The sequence below is a fragment of the Protopterus annectens genome, chromosome 2.part2, assembly GCF_019279795.1.
Source record: "Protopterus annectens isolate FY-2018-M chromosome 2.part2, PAN1.0, whole genome shotgun sequence".
Classification (NCBI taxonomy): Eukaryota; Metazoa; Chordata; order Ceratodontiformes; family Protopteridae; genus Protopterus; species Protopterus annectens.
Genome location: NC_056730.1, coordinates 342,879,390 through 342,893,205, shown reverse-complemented (window position 1 = coordinate 342,893,205; position 13,816 = coordinate 342,879,390).

Below are 13,816 nucleotides of genomic sequence, written 5' to 3'. Positions count from 1 at the left end.
AAACATCCTGCAACCCTCCTGATGGAAGGGTTGTAATTATACATCCAGCCTGCAACTCACTTTCACCTTCAAACAACCTCTCCTGAAACAAAAGCTCTGAATCCTGTGAAGGCATGACTATTTTCTCATTACTCTCCATGTGCGTCCCTTCTCTTTCACCACCAGTATCTCCATTATAATCTTGCCTCCCCTTTCTCCTTCCACTTACTCCTTCTGTGAAGTTTCAACTCCCTTTGTACTAGACATCACCTCTGAGTTATCTTTGCTTTGCTCAAATTCCTCCATACCCCTTACACTTGTCATATCCCTTCTTGCTTCTCTGAGCTGCCTCTGCACCTAGACAGGAAGTAGGAAGTCACATAACAAGCAATGTTCCCACTCACCACAGAGTAGGGGAAGTTCTTCAATGCCCTGGTCAAACTTCCCTTAGTAGTATAAATGCCACCTTGGGTCTCCCCTAAAAAAAGCCTACTAGTCTAGTGGGGCTAACCTGGTTAACAAAGAATAAATACAATTATGTGCTCTCAATAATGAACACCCAAAGGATACACACCTGAGTTCTCCCTTGCAAAAGGATGAGGTATGACCAAAAACCCCACTGGAAGTAACTTGTTTAAATGGCAGAGCAAATATTAACAATTGGTCTCTAACTCCACTATACCACAAAAGCCCAAAAGATAAGTAACTGTCAAAAGATCTAGGGATGCCTGACTGCGGGAAGGTGATTCCAGCCCTGACTTTTTGAAGCTGTTAACAATTAAGCTTAAACATTTTAAATCACTTCAATTTATGTTTTTATCAGTTTATGTTCCCTCTTTCTAGAAACTTCACTTCCCCATTTGACATTCTAGATTTTTCTTTCTCTGAGCTATATTTCTCTCAGTACTCTTCATATGTGTTAAAAGTTTAATGTCATACACTGCACATGCAGAATACAGACACACAACTACACAGAAAAGCCTACCCACATACGTTTATTTCCTAGGAATAAAATATATTGATTTTTAAAGAAAAATCAATTAAAAGAAAAAAAATCAAAGCAGAACATTTATTTTCAGTTTGTAGCATAGTGAACCCATTTCCGAACACTATATGACACTCAGATAACTCAACAATAACATTAGTAGTTTAACTATCATTAGAGAATGGGCAAACTGTTGATCGCATCCTGACTGGAGAATAAACATTCTCCATTAGGGTGTTAATCTACAGATAATGCCCACTGAAAAACAAGTCCACCATGACATGGTAACATATCAAGCCGCTGTGGAGCTCAGACTGAAAGACTGTAAAATAAGTGACTTGCTAGAAAACCCATCCTCATTTTTTGAGGATGGGAACAAACATATGAACCAAAAATCTGGGCATTCTGCAAAAAATCTGAACAGTTGAGAGGTATGCTCCCTTGACTAATAGATCAAGATATTTGAATAAACCTAAAATAAAGGGGGGCATATTTTACTTGAATATTAGTATTTGAGTTAGCATGCATTTTCTGAACAGAGGTGTGAGAGTGAGTGAGATTGACTATTGGCAACAGCAGTAGTAAAGAGGTTTGCATACCTCTGGACCTTTCAGCTAAAGAAATCTGGAAAAAGCCTAAAATAAAGACCTAACAAAGGCTCAGCAATAGGAACAGACTTAAATTATAGCGCTTATAAAATTACAAACTTGTTTAAATAAAAGGATTTGTGTTAGCATGTATTTTCTTAATAAAATAATAGTCTCAAACTCAAATGTATGCCATTATTTAATAACTTCAATCTCCAATAACTGGCAACAAACCAAATGTTTTAGGAGTAAGGGACCAAAAAATAAAGTAAATACCTGGATATTCTTTTAAATGTTATATTTGGGATGTAAAATGTTTCCTCCAACATCACTGACATATACTACAGCAAGTCTGAAACATTAGGCAGAGGAACTATTTTACATAAAAAATATAGTAATAAAAATATATAAATAAATAACTAAAACACAACAGTTTTGCAGACAGCCCATTCTCTAAGTGCAATAATGCCCTTCATGGTGTGTATTATTGTGGAAATAATGCCCTTCCAGGGGTGTAGAGGGCCTCCATCTGTAGCACCAGGCCTAAGAACACCCCTGGGCAGGTGTTATTTCCAAAATAACAGATACCCTGTCATGCATTATTGCTTACTTAGTGGTTTCCTTTCAACAGTTTCTGTTCTTTGGAGTAAATGTTTGGTCAGTCAATCCAATGTGTCCTCTAGTTTTGAATTCGATACATTCAGAAATGCAAATAGTTTTAATATTTCCTTCCTTCTCAAAAATATCACATTTCCTCATTATGCTTTCCTTGCTTAAATTACGAAGAGCACCACAAAAAGTGATAGTTCTTGGTTGATCATAATAATTAACATTCTCCTTTAATCCTTGTATTATTAACACTATGGTTGTTAATGTCTTATCAGTCTATGTTTCAAACTCGTAAACATTAGCAAAGCATGGCCTAGACCAAAACCCAAAAGAGTCCCTTATTCTTTCAGCATTGATCATTTTATTTCATAAGTCTAAAAAGTGTTTACCATAGTCTCTCCAATATTTGCTGAATGAAACTGCATGTAACTCTTTTCTGCAAAGAAACCCAAAATTTGCATCTTAAATTAATTTCAGTGTGGCTCACCTGTTTGTTCAACAAATGTAATTTGCATGGTAAATACAGCTGTTTCTGTCTCAAGTGCTACATCACAAATTTGGTCTTAGCCCAAAAGAATTATAGTTTGTGTCAATAATGGTGGTGCACTTAGTGTTTTTAGCACATTTATCCAAACATTACATCTCTCAGGTAAACCCTAATGTATAAACAAAATGTACAACATATTCTTGCTTACCACCATTACTTCAGAAAGCTTCAATTCATCCTTCACAGCTTCCAGAAATGTAAATTCCAACACAGGCTGTATGACAGTTTTCTTTGGAGAAAGTAATCTCACATATGCCTGCATGTTTATTTCATCAACCTGCTTTGATTCACCACAATCTGACATTGACAGTTCAGATCTTTTGGCAACATCAGTTTTTAGTCCTCTTTTCCACGATCTTCATATCCTGTCCTCATGATAGCATTTTCATTCTTTGTCTAACATTAGCCAGTTCACACAGGGCTTCAACCAGTAAATTATCCTTCTGCAGTTCTACATTAATAATCACATTCTTCTTCTTAATCACATTATCATTGGCAGAAATAAGTTCACCATTTTCAGTCAAGCTTTTAAAACTCAGAGACTGCAGCAAACCTTCTTCTCCCAAACCATAAGAAAACAATAAGAGATTTTCCTGAATGTTCAAAAACTGTCCAGTAGTTAGTATAAATGCCAAGTTAGGTCCCTTTGAAAAATAGACTATGGCTAGTTGAAATAATCCGATCATTAAAATGTTAAGTAAATAAGTTGTTATCATAATGGTAGTTACCAGATAAAAGATATTCCCAGGATTCAGCAAACTTCCATACAGGAATAGCTTATTCCTGTATGGAAGGTACCATTCCCATATAGCACAGCAGCACACCATGCATATGCATGAAGGCGTGCTGCCATGCTGCAATATGTACACGGAAATGTGTATGAGCATAGGGGGTGTGTCTGAGAGCAGTGCTCTTACAAGATACACACCCCCTGCATAACAGAGTTGCCATACGACAATGCAAAAAGAGCGAGATCGCTCTTTGAACATCAGAGATGTGGTCAAAATGCCATATAGTGTACGGCTGTAAAATAAAAGTGTAGTGGCCACTGTAAAAATAGTGGCAAAGCATTAAATAATGAAGTTAGAAAATAATGACAGAGAATCTGAAGTTCAGGCATCATACCTTTCAGAAAATGCATGGAAATACAAAACCTGTTAGTCTTACAGCCATAAAGTTTGCAAGAGAAATACTTAAAAAATGTCCGTAATGTTTTTTTTTTTTCACATTAGCAAGCAAGTTTAAGTGTAGCTGCGCGGGTGTGCCCCCTGCTTAGCTACAGTTAGCGGAGCTGAAACAGCCCAACAAGTTAAATTGCAATACACATGCCCATAAAGCAGTACTGGAATAGTGTAGTGGTTAGTATGTATGCATTACAAGTAAACAGGCAGGGTTCTAACCACACTGATGCCATTTGTATACTGTATGTGAAATCACCACAAATGTAATTTTTAAGTGTAGTTATGTAGTAAATAATTTATATTTGCAACCAGAGCGGTGTATTACAGATAGATGTGAGGTGTCAGTGTAATAATGTTGTGAAGACCCCATATAAACACAAGTGCCCCATAGAGATAGTCACACACGAATAAATGTAATGAAAGCACAGAGTGGGATGTTAGGGAAGGTAAACAAAATAATAATATGTCAAGAATGATGAATCAATCCCACACAGCTGATAGTCTATAAAACTAAAATGTAAGCAATCCCAAGCCATGCTTTCTGGTTGTAAACATTGCTTAAATATGAATGCTAAACAGTGAGTAGCCAAGCTAAGTGGATTTACCCAGTGATAAGCAGTGCTGAACCTGCCCCTTTAAGCACTGCCAACCTTAGCTAAGCAGGTTTGCCCATAACTTAGCTGTGCTCAGCAGTTTCAAAAGTAGCCAAGCACGGCAACGTGCTGGAAATCAGCCCTATTTAAATGCTGTATGTGGAAATACAGCCCATAATCAGTTTGAGCTTATCACTGTAGCCACCATGGCTGGAGTAGGAGAAGCTATTCGCTTCCGTGTGCAATGCTGGGACATTCTGGAGTCCAGGGTCATGGTTGGACTCCTTGTTGAAAACCATGATTTGAGACTGCTGCAGGGCCAGTACCAGGGCTCAGACTATAAATCAGAGGCCTGGAACCATTTCACCTGTGAACTCACCAGTGCTACTGGGATCCCTCGGACTGGTGACCAGGTAAGACATCAATATGCTGATCTCAAGCAAAGATAGAGGGACCTTCTGGACCAGTGGGAACAAGACACTTGGGCAGGGAATGCCCCAGTAGTGTGTAAGTATTTATTTATTTATTTTATTTATTTATTTAAATTTGTTGACCGGGAGTGTCCGACTGGACGTGGGTCCATTTTCAGTGGAGGCCCGGGGAGAAAAGCTCCACAGTAAAATAAACAGACAGTAGTTACATTGGATTACATAGTGATTAACAATTTAACATAGAAATTACTTACAACATATTTACAGATGAAGAACATAGTACATCAGTAGACAACTAGAATCTTTATCTGTGAAGTACATAACAGTCATTAACAAATGTAACAATGAGAAGTTCCTGCTGTATAATAAGTACTAGGCTTATGAGCATCTGAGCTTGCTATCAATAAGGTAATTAGTGGAGGTGAAAGAAACGTAGTAGTTGGATGGGGTGGATGATATTAGAGTGGGAGTTGCAAGGGCATAGCCAGCATGTTTTTAGGTGCGCTTTTAATAAAGTTTTGAAGTTGGTGCATGATGGTATGGAGGTAATTGTGGGAGGGAGTGAGTTCCATAATTTGGCTATGGCGCAAGAGAATAGTGCTTCACCAGCAGAGTTATTGGCTTTAGTGATCTGCAAGTGATTTTTGTTGCTGGATCTTAGTGGTCTGGTGGATAGGGTTGGAGTAGATTCTGGAGGGATGGAACATTTAGTGGATGGTTTACTAGTTTGTGGGTGAGTGAGAGTTGATACCACTGAAGGAGGTGAGGGAGTTCAAGCCAGCCCAGTTCAGCAAGTGAGAGACAGTGGTGACTACGGTAGGATGCCCCTGTGGCAAATTTTGCAATTTTGTTGTAGCAGGTCTGTAGCTTGTTTAGATCACATTGCCTTAGGTTGGTATATACTGAAGAGGCATAAAGTAGGGTGGAGATAAGGTGGGAATTTGCTATTGAAATCTTTGCTGCTTTGGTGAGAAATTGTTTATTTCTGTATAATGCTCCTAGTTTTTTGTGGGCTTTTTTTATGGTCATGGATATGTGAATGTCAAATTTTAGTTTATTGTCTATTTCCACTCCTAGCAATTTGGTGTGTTCAGTTGGGTATATAGTGGTGTTGTCTTTTGCTGTGATGTTAAAGTGAGAGTTGTTTTGAGTATGTTTGGTGGGTTGGAAGATGAGTAGTTTAGTTTTGTTTGGGTTGAGTATTAATTGGGCATCAGATAACTATGTTTCAACAGAGGAAAAGGCTTCCTGTGTGACTTTTTGCAGTTTGGGTAGGGAATGGACTGAGAAGATGATGGTAGAGTCATCTGCGTATTGGATGAGTGTGCCATGTTTGGTGGCAGAGGCTAGATTATTGGTGTAAACAGAGAAAAGTAGGGGTCCAAGGATGGATCCTTGGGGAACCCCTATGGAGACAGGTAGTTGGGGAGATATGTCATTCTGCCATACAACGGATTGCTGGCGGTCAGACAGGTAACTCTGAAACCAGTTGGTGACCGATTGTGAGAAGGATAGGTTATTGAGGACAGAGATAAGTTGTTTGTGTGGGACCATGCCAAATGCTTTAGATAGGTCTAGGAAAGTAGCAGAGGAGAGATAGCCATTGTTTTTATGCTGAAGGATAGTGTTTGTAAAGGAGAGTAAGGCAGTAGTGGTGCTATGGTTTGGTCGGAAACCATGCTGAGTACTGGAAAGGAGGTTGTTAGTAAGGAGGTAGTGTGAGACCTGAGAGTGTATGCATCTCTCTAGTATTTTGGAGAGTGGAGAGAGAATAGCTATGGGGCGGTAATTGGTTAGTTCTGCAGAGGGTCCGCCTTTGTGGAGGGGAATTATATGTGAGACTTTCCACAACGTGGGAACATAACTTTCTGACAGAGATCGGTTAATCAAGATGGATACTAGGTAGGCCAGAGCATCAGCTGCGATTTGTAGGTATTGACTTGGGAGGTTGTCTGCTGCTAATTTGGTGGGTTTAAGTTTAGTTAAGATTTTTTTTATGTTGGAGGTAGGTACAGGAGAAAAAGAGAAGGCAGTGGGGAGATTACTAGTTGAAGGTGTGAGTTGGAGGAGGGGTTGTGTTGTTTAGCTAGTGATAGTATGGTTTGGGTGAAGTGTGTGTTGAATGAGGTAGCAATATTTTCTGAGGAGTGAGGGATGTTAGGAGGAGGGGTACTGACTTTACCTGGGTGGAGGATGGAGTTTATGGAGGACCAGAATTGTTTGGGGCTGTGTTGTGAGGAGTCTAGGGCAGACTGGTAGTATTGGAATTTGTCCCGTTTTATTAGCTTTTTGACTCTATTGCGTAGTTCTAGGAATTTCTGTCTAGCTGCGGGGGTTTTGGTTTTGCACCAGTGCTCCCAGGCTTTATCCCTGTTTTTCATTTCTGACTTAGTGGTTTTCTGTAGCCATGGGGAGGGTTGTGCTTTGGTTCTGGAAAATCTTATGGGGGCATGGTAATTAAGGATGTTCAGGAAGGTAGTATTAAAAGATTCAACTGCGTCATCTAGACTGAGGTACTTTAGAGCATGCCAGTTACATTCTTTGAGGGATGAGATGATTGTGAATGGGTTAAAGTTTATTTTTTTACGTATTTGACGATAGATGACAGGTTTAGCTTGGTACAGGTATTTTTTGAGTAGGAATGTTGGGGAGTGATCACTGAGGCTATCTGATAAGCAGCCTGTTATATATGACTGGGGGTATCAGTATTGATTGCTGTTTAAGATAGTCCAGGCTGTGTATGTGATGGATAGATAGTCATAAATGTTTCTCTGTCTCCTGTACAGCTGCAGCTGAGAGGGCTTTGAACGTGGAGGCACATAGCAGCAGGGTGCAAAGACTGTGCCACGAGGCTAGTGAGTACTAATCTAGCTGGCAGTATAATTGAAAGTAGTAGAATATCACCTGTCAATGCTGTAATCTGTGTATTGTTTGAACCAAATAAAACTGAAATTACCACAGTTAATGCTAGTGATATACATAAAACAGTGATAACCTGTCAATAAAACTATACACCTCTGGACTGTTCTGTTGTGTTTTATTTGCAATGTGTTAGTAGGAATTGGAAATGTATAGCTTTTGCACACAAAAATGGCTCTGATAGTATCTGAGGTTCATGTGGCAAACAGTCAAGTCTTGTACAACAGATAACAAAGTTCCCCTGCACTATGATCTGATAGCTGAATATTAAAAATTCTTGCTAACCCTTGTTTCCTGTAATATAATATCTGAAAGTGTGAGTACACAGTAGAACAACTGTCTGCCATGCAGGAATGTCAGAAGTACAAGGTCAGATTGGCCAAACTACAGACTAATAGGTAGAAAACACTCACAGAAGAAATAGCAGTTCCTAGATAGTTTGTTCTGATAAACATCAGCATTGTCACTACTTTTTGAACAAACTGGCAAGGTTTGATCCCAGGAGTGGTACTAAACTTTCTGTATATTTTCACACAAAAATATGTGAGTATTGTTACAAACAGTCAGGTAGTGTAAACACACATTTTCCCACAGCTTTGGCAGGTAAGGCAAGCTGGATATTAACCGTAGGATGTGTCTCTTATACACTGTGTAGAACACACACTGGCCAGCCCCAAGGCTGCAGATGACAGTAAGAGAAGTACATAGGCCACTTAGTTTTCCCAAAACAAATGTCCCTCAGGTGTCACACCATCACGGCTATTGGTTACTGTCCCCAGCATCCATGGTGCTGTACAAAAATGAAGGTGGACTATGACATTAGCGCACACACATCAGTATGATTGCACATATCAAAGCCAAACCCTGTAAATGTGTATAAACAGTCAGGTAGTGTTAACCCAGTTTTTCACAGGTCCGGCAGGTAAGTACAGCTGTATGTTAGGTGTACAAAGTTTGAACTGCTAACTGTGTACAACACCCGCTGGCCAAACCCAAGCCCATAGGTAGCTGTAATTTCAGATCATATCTGGAGAGTACTGAGTAGACTATAATGTACAGAACAGTTGTGAGCAATGTAATAACAAATAGTTGTTCATTTATCTGTCTCACCCCACCCTATCTGTAACAATAATACAACCAAAAAAATAAATGGTATGTTTTTAACAAAACTACTGATGTGACATGTTCCCCATTGTTATACCAATATTTTAATGTCTGTTTATTGCTGTTGCCTGTTGAAATTAAATCATTGGTGCCTGTTTCTATCATTGTAACCTGCATGCTGCTGTAATATCCACTGTAGTTCCATATCTGCATGTGTTCTGTTTGCTATGCAACTGATTGAAAATTGTGTTATGGTGTCTACTGGAACACCCATGAATGCTGTTATAACTAATCCTGGCATTGTATTGTTCATAACTAACTAACATATGTTGTAAACTGTCAACACCCTAGCTCATCTGGGAAGGACTATCCCAGTGGATCCGTCTGTCCCGCCTCATCTGGCTGTGACACCAGGCCCAAGCACATCTAGAACCCACCCCGGATCTTCCTTGTGTGCTGGTCCTGCATCACCCATGGGTGGAACCACATCAAAGGATGGTGACGTCCCACTCCTCGGAGCAGGTGCAGGCAGGGGCCCCTCACCCGATGTCAGGTCTGAGGTCTGGTGCATAGGAAGATGCAAAAGGAGTTTGCAGCACAGCTATGCCAGCTTGAGGGCCATGTGGCACATCTTGAGGGTCAGCCTGCCCCTCCTGCTCAGACCCCAGCACAGCCACCTTTGATGCCATGAAGATGCAGTGGTGACTGCCCATGGGTGGGGACCTCAGTCTCACTGTATCCATTTGTGGGATTATGTGCCTCCAATTCCCAACCACCCTCCCCGTCAAGGTGTTCACCCCCCACGTGTCATACACTGCCACTGTCTGCTGTCTTGTCTGTTTTCCTACCCAACCTCCCTCCCCACATATAGCTACTATCCATCCCCAACAACCCAGTTTCACCTTAAAAAAGGGGGCAATCTGTTTCCACAAAACAATTATGCCTCATACATAGCAGTCCATTTTGCAGATGTGTCCACTGGACACATGCAATCTCTACCAAGTGCCTAGACAACACATTACTGTTGTCCTCTCCCATCTCTCAGGGGTATGAGTATCCAAATTCACTTACAAATTCAATACATATGCACAGCTGTTGCTGTAGGAGAAATGGACAGCTATGGACTTTCCCTACTCACGTCCTGCACATCCCCTTTCCAAATTTCATCTTGTTTTTCCCTCTGCATGCCCCTTTTTCCACCACTTTCCTATCACCCCTTTTTCTTTTCTTTCAAAGAAATTAGTGCGGGGGTTAGCTGGAGTAAGCACCGCTAAGCAAAGCTAAAATGGAGCAACCATATTTTAGCAACACTTAACATTATGCAAACCCGTTTAAAGCCACTTTAAAGTGCCTTAATCATCATAAAGATAGGGTGGGTGTGGGGTGTTTAAAAATATATACATTTTCTTTTATTTTCTTCTTTTATAGGAAATTAGGTGGGGGGCTTCACTCCCCCCCCCACCTTTATATATCAACTCCAGGGTCGCCCAACATTGGGGAGGGGGGGGCAAATCCCTGTTAACTGCCATGAATACTGGTTTTCGATCAAATGTGCTGTCGATCAAATGAGTTTTGATCAAATGTGCTGTCGATCAAAAGTATTAGATCCATATATATATATATATATATATATATATATATATGTGTGTGTGTGTGTAAACATATATCTATGAATGTTTGCTCTGTCTATGTGTATATACATATATATATATATATATATATATATATATATATATATATATATATATATATAAACACACTTGCAGATAAATACTGGTAAGCCTAGCAAACACCACAGTACAATGGCTGTGTGGATAGATATATCCCCCATAAGAGTCACACAATTCCCCTGCATATCCTGTGGCAGGTCACACTGTAGATAGAATGCTGAGGTGGTATGGGACATTCATCTGCTGACCCCAGACATACACAGTCCAAATAAGTACACACTCTGCCATTACATAATCATGATAGGCCTTACACAGTGGCCAGACATACAACAATTTCTTAGGCAAGTAATTGAAATGACTATAAAGAGAGCACAGTGAAAACCAAACACCCAGTAATCCTACAGCTGCCATCTTATCAAATGGCCAAAGTGTGATATGTTTGCACAAATGAGAATGTTTGCATTAAAAAACATACATGATACCGCCGTTGTCTCAAAAAAGTTTTATTTCTGTATTATTTCAGTTGTTTATGCCATGTCTTACAGCATGTAGGTGTGTAAAATACAACATAACTTAATTATGCAAATATTAAAGGAAACAATGATACATTCTTTCTCCTACCATTTCAGGAGATTTTCCAATTGTTAGAATTGTCATCAGCAGTATCATACATCTCAACCTGTTATAGGCAAAAATATGGACAAAGCATAAAATGATGATGGACAAATAGGACTGATTATAAATATTATCTTACAATCTCAGAAAGCTGATAGAATACTAGAGGTTTTGCAGTAGCATTACTTTTCTAAGGATGTGGAGTCTTACAGTCAAATGTTTGTCATCATTGAATGAGTCCAATCCTCAGCTTTTTACCAGAAAGGAACCTAATTAAGGAGGAACACATGAAAGTTATGATGCTAACATCTGGACATTATGGAAATGTGTACAGTTGAGGGTTATGAGTAGGCCACAACTGACAAAATATTGACCATGCCTTGCACAGAGGGACAGGTGGTAATCAAAGTAAGCTACACAAAGTATCAGGCATTGATGTCATGCAAAAGCCTTCAAGTAGTACAACAGTACAAAACACAATTGCCTTGAATACAAAAATCAGTCAACACTCAATTACATGATTAAGCCGACACCCTCCAATTACACTCCTCAGTTAACCACCTAGTGGGGAAAGTATCAAATGTTATAATGTAAATTGATCCTTTACATAACAATGCTTCATTTCAAACTGGTTTATCAAACTGACAAACAGACTGTGTGACAAACAGTAACCTCTAACCCACCACTGTTCCCATCACCATAGTATCAAAAAGTACAGCTATATACCTTTTATGTTTTTATTAGTAATAGCTCTCACATGTACTAACAGCCTAAGAGTCAAACATGTACCACCCTAAAATGTGTTATATGGGTATATAACAGTGTTTACTATACACTGACCTCTTGACTGTACACGGTCACACATGTTGTCTAGCCTATGGCCCATATTTATGGCCCCTACCCCACAACATGAGTGGAAGTCCACAACATCACTAGGATTAGAGCAGGAATGTCAGCACTAAATAATGATAGCTCATACCTATCAACCTCTTACTGCATGACATCTTGACAAAGCCTGGTATATAAGTGGAGGACATAGGGCCAAACACAGGGCCATATTCGATATATTGCACTCATACACTGTGAAAGTTGTTGGTGTTACAGGATTGTTTGCACCATATCCTTCCTAAGGGATATGAAGTCACAAACACTAATGCATGTTTCCAGTTACTGATAGCAGTCAAACAAGTATGGCAATGATTTTTCAAGAACACCTGTTTGGGGAACACACTAAACATAGTGGCCCAAACCCTGGCCATTATGTGGATAGCCCTACAGTTGAGAGCTATGCAGACACATAACGTTGTCAGACTGCAAGCTATGCAGCGCTAGCATGTACACACAAACCCTGTTAAACTAGCAGTATTCAAAGCATGTAACAGTGATACACTCTGTCCCTACGTCTGGAACCTTACATAAACCTGTAGTTGGCCTATGTCCACATGTTGTGTTGTAAGAGATATTCTCACCTGCTGTCTGTAACATTGCTGCCCACACATAGAAAGGATGTGTTCCTTAGAGGCAAGGTAAAGGGACAACGACCACAGGAAGTACACATTTATAGGAGTGGGTTGCCATGACAGTGGTTATTGGAAGAACTACACAGCTGCTCTGCATGCAAGTGGGGTACACCGATTGGTATATAGGCCATCACCTGGTCATGACCATCACCTACAAAAGCCGTGCTGTCACTTAATCAAACCCACTCAATCCCTGTACTACATAGAGAGAGAGAGAGAGAAAACAACACAGAGCAAGACAACAACCAAACCAAAACACTTAGGTTTGAATATACAACAACCCCCCCCAAAAAAATGGGTATGTGAAACATTTAAGCATGTAATTTAATGTATTACTTGGTCTGTAATAATTGGATAGCTGAGTTTGAAAAATGTATATATGCCAGCAGAACTTGCTGTACTGATGTCCTGCTGTACAACTGCAATGGCCATAGCATCTGGCTCTGTCTGCAATGGAAGACACCACAGCCACACCTGTCAGATTTTGAAATCAGATGCTTATGTCTGTTCCTCTTGACATCTCTACCTGTCTGACAAATAGCTGAGGACTGAAGTCATGAAGTAACGACAAACACTTTAGTGTAAGACTACACATCCTTCATAACAGTCACAGTAATGCAAAATGTATTATGCCAAAAACTTCATAACTCTGTAACAGGAATAATGTACGATATGTCCCCATTTACCCCCCCCCCCCATCATGTTAGGCTTTGTCCACATGTGATGCTCTAAGGTTTGAGAGGTGGTATCACAGCTCAGGAGCCTGACTCACCCTGGGAAAAGACAGCTCACATTTGCCAACCACTATAGTGTCCGTCAAACACTTGTGACTGTGCCACTGCTAGCCTTGTTAATGGGATGTTGTCCATATCCATATATTACCTGTGAATATGAGTATGATATACGTTTGTCTTGGAAAGCTAAGAGACATATATAGGGCATGTGCATGGTACAGTACTGTTGTAGACATGTGTGCCAAACTGCATGTGATATCTGGAATTAATAACATTCAATTGTACAGTGTTCTGCTGGACAATAAGCACATTTGTGACTGATATATGTAGACACACACACAC